Source organism: Tenrec ecaudatus, chromosome 15 (assembly GCF_050624435.1).
Source record: "Tenrec ecaudatus isolate mTenEca1 chromosome 15, mTenEca1.hap1, whole genome shotgun sequence".
NCBI classification, from domain to species: Eukaryota; Metazoa; Chordata; class Mammalia; order Afrosoricida; family Tenrecidae; genus Tenrec; species Tenrec ecaudatus.
In genome coordinates, this window is record NC_134544.1 from 27,051,456 (window position 1) to 27,058,390 (window position 6,935).

Here is a 6,935-nt window from a genome sequence, read left to right on the forward strand (position 1 = left end):
CTGGCATGCGTCCTCCCTGGCTCTTGCCAGGGTTATGACGAGGCAGCCTCCACCCTGGCCTTCTGGGATGAGACATTGGCCTGGGCTGTCATCTGCCTTCCTGGAGCACCCGGCCTGCAGAAAGAGAGCAACCCCGGGCCTGGGGGACGGGAAGCTGCTTTTCCTACCAGGGCACCAGAAGAGTGAGTTTCAGGAAGTGAGGGAGAGTGGGCAAGGGGGTTTTAAACATTTAAAAGCGATTGCCTTTTTGCATTGGGAACACATTTATTTGCTCAGAAGCCAAAAGGTAGAAAAGTTATATACAGTGACATTTGCCTTCCAGCTCGGCTCTGCAGTCACCTCCTCCCCCATCCTGGAGGACTCCACACCTCTTGCACTCTCTCTCTCTACACACACACACACACACACACACACACACACACACACACACAGAGAGAGTTGTGTGTCATAACTCCAACTCAGTGAGCCCGTGCGGTGGAGTAAAACTGCCTCCCCATCTTCCCAGCAGCAGGTGTGGGGGTTCCATCCAACCTTCCCCCCTTCACTTGGCACTCCAGTGCTTAACCAGGGTGCCACCAGGGCACCGTTCATTATGTACATGAGGGAACTTCTAAGAGTTCATGGCAAATTTTCATCAGCATTATTATTACTGTGAAGAATAAACATTTATTTGAAGTTTAACTTTTTTTTAAAGATCATTTATGGGGGGGCTCTTACAGCTCATCATAACAATCCATATATCAATTGTGTCAATCATATTTGTACACATGTTGCCATCATTATTTTCTAAACACTTACTTTCTATTTGAGCCCTTGGTATCAGCTCTTTTTTTCTGTCCTCGTGACCCCTTGATACATGATTATGATTTTCATATCTTACTCTGACCTCTGTCTCCCTCCCCCCAGTTTCTGTTGTTTGCCCCCCTCGGTGTGTGTGTGTGTGTTGATTATTGCAATAGGTCCCCCTTCCTCCCCTCATCTTCCCACCTTCCCTCTACCCTCCTGGTATTGATACTCCCATTTCTGTTCCTGAGGGGTTTATCTTGACTTGGATTCTGTGTCTTGTCAGCTCTTATCTGTACCTGTGTACATGCTATGCTCTGGCCTAGCCTGGAGTGGAAGGCAGGACTGGGGTCATGATAGTGGAGGGTGAGGAAACCTCCAGGAACCAGAGGAGTATTGTGTTTCATTGGTGCTGTACTGCACCCTGGTTGACTCATCCCTTCCTTGTGATCCTTCTGAGAAGGGATGTCCCATTGCTTATAGATGGGTTTTGGGTCTCTGCTTCAACCCCATTATTCGCAACAATGTTTTTTTGTTTGTTTTGGGTCTTCTGATGCCTGTTACCCAATCCCACCAACATTTCGTGATCGCACAGGCTGGTGTGCTTCTTCCAAGTGGGCTTGTTACTTCTCTGCTAATGGCCGCTTGTTTAACTTCAAGCCTTTAAGGCCCCAGACACTGTATCTTTTGATAGTCGGGCACCATCAGCTTTCTTCATCACATTTGCTTCAGCGATCATGCCAGGAGGGTGAGCATCACAGAATGCCAGGTTGTTAGAACAAAGTGTTCTTGTGTTGAGGCGGGGCTTGAGCAGAGGCCCAAAGTCCGCCCACTACTTCAATGCATTGCCATATAAATATATGTACATAGGCCAATGCCTCTATTTTTATGAATTAATGTATTTACATATGTACACACCTATGTTTATACCTCTATCCATAGCTTTGCTTCCTAGGTCTTTCCTGTTTCCTTTTACCTTCCTCTGGTCCCACCATCACACTTGCCCTTCTTCTGCCTCTTAGTAATTCCTTTGAGTTAGATTGCTGTTGCCCCCCCCCCCATCTCTACATCCTCGTTGTTGATTTTAATTCCTTAGTTGTTCCTCTAAGGCTCTGTTGATTCACCGCTGCCCTCCCCTGCCTCTTCCTCCCCCCATGTCCCGTCCCTCTGGGACCCTGAGTGGGCCCATTGCTTTCTGCTCCAGCTTGCTTCCCAGGCCTCTTCATTTTCTGGTCTAATAGCGGGAGTGTGATTCTATCTGGATGCTGTCTTGATTCGTCCCCCATTATCTTTTAATTTCATTTTGCCACAAACTGTGGAAACCTGTGTGTGTGTGTGTGTGTGTGTGTGTGTTTAAGCTCTGACGGCACTGTTGAACTGCTAACTACAGGTTTGGTGGTTCAAACCCACCAACTGCTGTATGGGAGAAAGAGCAGGCTATCTGTACAGGTAAAGATGGAACCCCTATATATGGTCTCCATGAATCAGCATGGCCTCAGTAGTGGTGTGCTGTAGCTATTGAAGGCATAGTCAATATGTACATACCAAATCATTTGTTTGCCCTTTCAACATTACTTCTGTGTACAGTTCAGTGGCATTATTTATGTTTATTGTATTGCTCAACCACTAATTACCCTATCTATTTTATGTGCATGAGGGAAATCTGCTGCACAAGGTCGCTTCAGAGTGTTGGAAAGTAAGGATGTTCCTTTGAGGACTAAGGTGCCCCTGACCCGAGCCATGGTATTTTCACTCGCCTCATATGCCCATGAAAGTTGACACTGAATCAGGAAGGCCGAAGAAGAATCGACGCATTTGAATTGTGCTGTTCCTTAGAGGTGAGGACGTGGAGACTTCATCTTACCTGCTTTGGCCATGTGGGCAGGAGAGACCAGTCCCTGGAGGACATCATGCTGCTGAATGTGGAGCAAGGCCCTGAGGGGATGGGTTGACACAGTGGCTGCAACAATAGCGGCAGGCATGGGACAATTGTGAGGATGGTGCCAGACCGGCAGGGCAGTGTTTCCTTTGTTGTGCATACGGGTGCTACATGCAGCCGGACTTTGGGTCAGAACCGACTTCATGACCCCTGACAACAACATTCTATGTGCTCATGTGTTCGGATGCCTCTGGTGTCCTCTTTCTTTGCTTTTTCTGGATGCATCTCACCTTCTCCATGACAACGTGCACCTCATCCTGTCCCCCAAGTTCCAACATTCAGTACCTAGTGACGTGCTCCGGACAGTCCGTCACCTGGATCATGTTGTGGCTTGTTGAGAGCGCATCTGTCACCCAAGAGTATCCAAGATGAGTCAGGGCTTTAGAGCATGTGATTGTGAATTAGATGTGTTTTCATTCACTTACATTCTCATTCTTCCAAGATAAGCCAAGAAGTGCCGATTGTCACATCAGCCTCACGCCAGCCTCCTTCCTCTCCGAAACCATCACTTTCATTTGTATCCTTGCCAGTGAAGGATGCTTTAGGGCTCGCTCACACATTCTTCAGGGGCTGATTGTGAAAGAAACAGCCGTTGTTTCCAACACTTTTTTGGCTTCTTCAATTACTTTCTTCTTTTGAGTTTCTGCAAGAATAAAATTCTCACCCCTGCCCTCGCCCCCCCCCCCCCCCCTGCCCAACACACACCCAACATGTACTTGTGGGCCTCTCTGGGTCCTCCTCTTCCCCGAACTGGTGACGACCAGGAAGAACTGGAAGAATCTGGTCTTTATTAAGCAGGCGCTTTTGAGCTGTGACTTAGGTTTTTGGCTAGGTGTGGAGGGAATTTCTCCTTTGCGCTCTAAGTTCTGCCAGCCCCCCCCCCCCAATGTGCCACTCACCTTCCTCTCCCCCTGCAGGTAGGGAGGGTTCGCCTTTCCCTCTGCCTCCTGGGCACCTTGCTGCTTTCCTTCCTCACACGCTCTGGGGGTTCCTGGGTGCTAGGAGAAGACAGGCATTTGTAGAACGATCTGGGGGTTCCTCTCCCCACTTAGCCAGCCAGGCTGGTCTGTCAAGTGGCGGCCCCTCCCAGCCCCCTAGCCTTCAAGGTGGGGGTGGCAGGCAGTGATTAAGTAGCCAGCCAGGTCTTTAGTTGATTCCAGCCTGGTTTGTCATAACTCTACTTGGAGATATTTTGGTCCCTGTGACTTGTGGCTGCACCGTGATTAGGGTTTGATTACTATCACCAAAGTGACTAAAAGATGAAAATAGAAGCCACAACAGGAAATAAACAACTGCAAATGAGATATTTTATTCCATATTCCCTGCCAGCAAATGATTAGAATCAAACTCATTCACAATAGTTTGGTGAACTCCTAAACTTTTTGAGACTCAGAATAGTCTAGAGGAGCCGGCCTGCCGGTCACGTTGTGGCCAGGGGGAAGAGACAAAAAAGGAACTCTTTTTTCTGGGTACACCAGTCGGTGGGAGTTCCTCTGAGCTAGGGCCCCTGTTTCTTCCTTGGAAAGGGAAGGAGGCAGAATGGCAGCGGGTGGGGCTGGCGAACAGGAAGACTCAGGAGGTGCGCAGATTCTGGGGGTGCCCAGCTAGCTCTACGGCAGCCCAAACCAACCACGGCCTCTCCTTGCCCAGCACAGTCCAACGGAGGAGGGAAGCTGTATGAGAGAGGGATGACGCCTTCATGCAAACGCCCACAATTACACTCCATGGGACACAGTTCTGCAAGTACATGCATGCTCCCCCCAGACACGCTGTGACGTTAGATTTCACTCCTGAAACTCCCACGACACCTACCTGCTTTGTGTACGCACTCTCCCTTAGTAAAGAGTGTCACACACCATTGGCCGGACTTCCCCCAAATTCTTGAGAGCCTCCAGGGAGCCAAGGACCTTAATTAAGACTGTGAAACATTTGCTTTCCCTGTTTAAGGCCTGCCTGCCATGTTGCGTCGTGGGCCCAGTGCGCCTGGCTCTCTCTTTCCCTCTCCAAGTGGAGGTCTGCTAGCTAGCCTTTCAGGCCCAAGCCCAGGCAAGCTTGGGCTCTCTTACCAAGTGGGTCACTGTTAGTGCACATTGCTTTTCCAGTGAGGGACAGGGCTGGGGGTCATCTGACTTCTAGTCATTGTCCAGACACCTCAAAATTCCCGTTCGCCTCTTCCGGCTGCATCTTGCTGATGAGCACAGAATCCCCCAGAACCCAATCTCATCCTCCTCCAGCTCTTCCTGGACTTCCGTGGCTGCTATCTTTGCAGGTTATTGCCTCAGAAAGTTGACAGCCACATACTGTTTTAGTAGGCACGTTTCTATTTATAACAAAGTTAGGATCCTATGCAGCCTTACAAGATAAACGTTTAGAATGCCAGCTTTTAAGTCTCCCCTACCCCCCCTCCAGACATGGCTTTTTCCCCACCGCTGGACAGCCAGCTGTCTTCGAGGTTAAGAAGCTTCGGATGGCCCTGGCCAGGGGATGACCAGGTCTTTCATTTGTCTCGGAAGGTGCCCTGCTGTTGAGGTGCCACGAGAAAGTAGTCCAAGCTCCACCCAGCTCTAAACGGTAATTCCTAAAAATTGATGAAGCACATCAGACACCGTTTAAGTTGCCAGAGAGGAGGGGGCCTTAGCCCTGAAGGGGTTCAGGTTGGCCAGTGTGTTTTAAGAACCGGAAGCTTGGCGTTGTCGTTCCTTCATTAAAACGCCCGTGTCTCTTTTCCGTACTGAGCTTACAATTCGAAATGACGTTTAAAAATAGTATTTCACTGAATAAGATGTGAGGTTACAATCACCATGCCAACGAGTAGCCTCGTCACGACGGCTGCGGATCTATTGGCATCATTACGCCCCTTAGCACCCGCAGTAAATGCGCCTCCTCTCCTCTATCAATGCTTCCCCCCCCCCCCCTTCCAGGCACGCCACTGCCCGCGAGCTACAAAGCTCCTCCCGAACTTGGGGTCACAGGATGACTTTCTGACCCCAAGCACCTCGAGAGCTGCCAGGCCGAGCTACGGCCGCCCTGGGCAGATGGGCCGCAGGGTCAACCTCGCAGCGCCGGGAGGCTGGCGCAGGTCTCCCGGGCCTCGCCGGTGCCGGGCTTGCAAGCCCCGGCGCTCAGGTTCCTCGCGGCGCTCCTGGCCCCGGCCGCGCGCCCGCCAGCCAAATGCATTCCAGAGCTGCGCACAAGACGCACTTCGGCAGGGCAGCTCCAGCCCCCGGGGCCCGGAGCGGGAGCGGGAGCGGGAGCGGCGGGCGGGCGCGCGGCCGCTGCTGAGGTCACATTCGCGCCGCCTCCCGCCCTCGGCGGCCCGGCTGTTCCCTCCAGTGCGCACTCCCAGCGCCGCGCTCCAGTCCGGCGCGAACGGCTTTCCGACCCAGCCGGCGCTGCCCCGCCCCCCGCCCCCCGGCACAGCCGGGGAGCCCCCGCCCGGCCCTGCAACAAAACGCATGAATGGAGCGCCGGGCCGGCGACCGCGAGGCGCGGGGACAGGGTCTAGGTCGGGCCGCTGACCCGTTGGCCCGGCCCGCAAAGTCTCAGCGAAGCCCTCCCAGCGCTTTGGCGGTTCCAGCCCCTCCTTGGCGCGGCCGGCGATCCGGGGAGGCCTCTCGGCGCCCCGGGCCCCCATTTGTCCCCCCTCGGCAGACCTGGGAAGGGGTGGCAGTGGCGGGGGTGGGGTGGTGGGGGAGAGCTTTTAGAAACCCGATCTGTTGTTTGCGAAACACAATCGCTTTTTTTTTTTAAAGCGACAGGGTGTCTAGACGGCCACGTGACGAGGCCGGAGCCGGGCGCGCCACTGCGCAGTGGAACCAGCTGAGCCAAGGCCGGGGGGAGGGGGCGGGGAGGCGGCGGCGGCGCTGGGGGCGGGGAGCAGGGGGAGGAAGGGGGCGGGGGCGGGAGGCCTTACAGGAGGCGGCGAGCCCGGGGCACACTCGCTCGCTCGCCCGGCGCACGGAGGAGCCTGTCCCCGAGCCGCGCCAGCCGAGCCAGCCGGGCGCCGCGCTCGGTCTGCTCGCCGCGCCGGGAGAAAGCTGCCCGAGACGGAGCTGCTCGCCCGCCGGCGCCGAGCCGCCGAGCGCCCAGCCGCGGAGTCCACGAGTGCGGCGCGCCGAGTCCCGGGCGGCGGCAGCAAGGACCCGAGCGCCAGGAGAGGGCGGACGGGGACAAGGAGGCTCCGGGGAGCGGCGAGCAGAGTCTCCGAGGAGGC